This window comes from Pundamilia nyererei, unplaced genomic scaffold (assembly GCF_000239375.1).
Source record: "Pundamilia nyererei isolate P.nyererei 1_Seehausen unplaced genomic scaffold, PunNye1.0 scaffold00563, whole genome shotgun sequence".
Taxonomy (NCBI): domain Eukaryota; kingdom Metazoa; phylum Chordata; class Actinopteri; order Cichliformes; family Cichlidae; genus Pundamilia; species Pundamilia nyererei.
In genome coordinates this window covers 78,402-80,528 of record NW_005187964.1, presented here as the reverse complement: position 1 = coordinate 80,528, position 2,127 = coordinate 78,402, and the positions used below count along the sequence as shown (strand labels likewise).

The following is a 2,127-nucleotide window of genomic DNA, read 5'->3' as shown; positions in this document are numbered from 1 at the left end:
TTTACTTCACCTTCATTTGTCCCGCCTCTAATGGAAAACAAGGGGGAGCCATTCAGCACCATGGACAGCGCCCCCTTCAAGAAAAATGTCATGTTTAGGAAACTTTAGAAAAACAGAGGTAAAGTTCAGACCTTTGTAGGTCAGGTTCAAAACCTTCGATAGCCTCATTAACTCTGTACCCAGCACCGTCAGAGCGCCACGGTGAAACATTTATGGCTCGCTTGTGTTGTCTTTACTTTTCACTGATGTCTCAAATCCCAGGGAGAAACAGCAGTCTAGCGGCCCATCACGCTGCTACATCCCTGAGGCGAACGCATAATGTATTAACCCTTTGCGACCAGCGCGAGGAGAGTGCGCCGGGTGTTGAAAAGGGCTGCTCCAACTACTTTTAAATATTACGGCGGAGCAGCGCGGTAGACACAGTTTTCAACCTCAAGGCTAAAGACCGCAATCGAGCTGCTGCGGTCCCACTGATGGGGGGAAGCTGAGGCTTCACATGGTCTATTATATAATTAGTATACGGAGTGTAAAATGGGGGTATTTTCATCAGAGGCTGGAAACACAGACAGCCTGATAAGAACGAAAGGAAGGTCTAATAACAATGGTTTAAAAATAAAAGGGAAAGAAAGAAAAAGGCTTGGGTGGAGGAAGGTGCCTTGAATCTTGCAAGAAGATGAAAAAGATGAAGACCTGGGAAGGGTGGTGGGAGTGAGGGATGGAGTGGGGGGTAGACACACTGCATCATTTAAGTACTGCGGCTGATGTCACTTCCTAAACACCATAATTGGTCATCAATGACTCTTATAGCTGTGAAGAATGGCTAAATGAAAAAACACAAACACACTTCCCCGGGGCTTTGTTTCAGTGATTCGTTGAACCCTTAATTGCTCGGACCTCACAGCCTCTCTCTCTCACACACACACCTGATAGAAGGGCAACTCCCACTGAGGACGGCGTCGCATATCTTCCCGCTCACCTATACACAGCCTGCTGCCGTCGCCCCCCTTATGTGCCCCCTCCCTTAACGGACTGGACTGACAAATGGGTTAAATCTGTCAGCAGGAGTAGCCGTGATAGATGCACCAGGAGCGTCGGGAGATCCCTTCCCGTCCCTTTGCTGCTTGACAAATCTGCGCTCAAAGCTTTCGCCGTGCATCATCCACGCTGTGGTTTGAATTCGACAAGGAAGACTGAATTAGATCGTGTTTTTTCTTCATTTCTTTCTTTTTAAAATTTGTTTTATAACAGGCGATTGAGAGAAGCAGCTGCAACAGCAGCACTGGTTCTTAGACCCAGACCCGTGGGCGGCTGGGTGGCGTTCGTCTGGGCGAGCTGATAGGACGCAGATTTGGCACTCTACCTACCAACTGCTTCATCCCAAAACGACCCCAAATTCTCGAGACATGGCGATGAGAAGTGAGATGTAGAAAGCGGACATAAGGCCATTCATGTGGGTCTGTGTTTCAGCCAAAACGGACAACATTTCACACCATCACCACCACCAGCGTCCTCCCCATCTAACCAGTTGATTTTTTAAAATAACTATCGAAAAAGTGTGGAACACATGACACGCTGGTGAATTCCCCAGGCAGGTCCAACACACAGACTGAATGAGTCCATCTTTGACTGTCGGACGGACTCCTCAAGAGCACAGGACGGATGCAAACAGAATAAACACATCTTGGCAATTCACACAAACACCTTCAGCGTCTCCGCCAACGGTGCTCTAACAGAACGGGGTGACTCGCACACCGGAGGAAAAGTCGTTTCACGGGCAGGTAGGCTATACCCTCACGGCCAATTAGCGCGCTGCCTCCGGGGCGGCGTGTTAAAGGTGATAAAGGTGATTACCGCGACCTAGAGCCCATGCGTCGGTCCTTCTGATCGCCGTGGAGACGCGCAGGCGACTGCACCTGTTGTAATCTCGTCCGTGTGAATGTGTAGGGCTTGTGTGCGCGTGGGCGTATGCGCGTGCGGAGCACATATAGACCTCAGTATGCGTTGACGAGGTGTGAGCCGTGCTTTTTTTGTTAATGGGTGACAAAGTGACAAAACAGCGTGATGTGTGTGTGTGTGTGTGTGTGTGTGTGTGTGTGTGTGTGTGTGTGTGTGTGTGTGTGTGTGTGT

The 2,127-nt window shown here is 49.6% G+C and overlaps 1 protein-coding gene across 1 annotated transcript in view; it reads left to right on the top strand.

The window, feature by feature from the left end:
* Positions 1-861: 861 nt before the first annotated feature.
* Positions 862-2,127, top strand: part of caln2 (calneuron 2) — a 30,193-nt gene continuing 28,927 nt past the window's right edge. The window contains exon 1 of the mRNA XM_005754422.1: positions 862-1,778. The gene's annotated coding sequence lies outside the window, so the exon portion shown is untranslated. The remainder of the gene's footprint in view (positions 1,779-2,127) is intronic.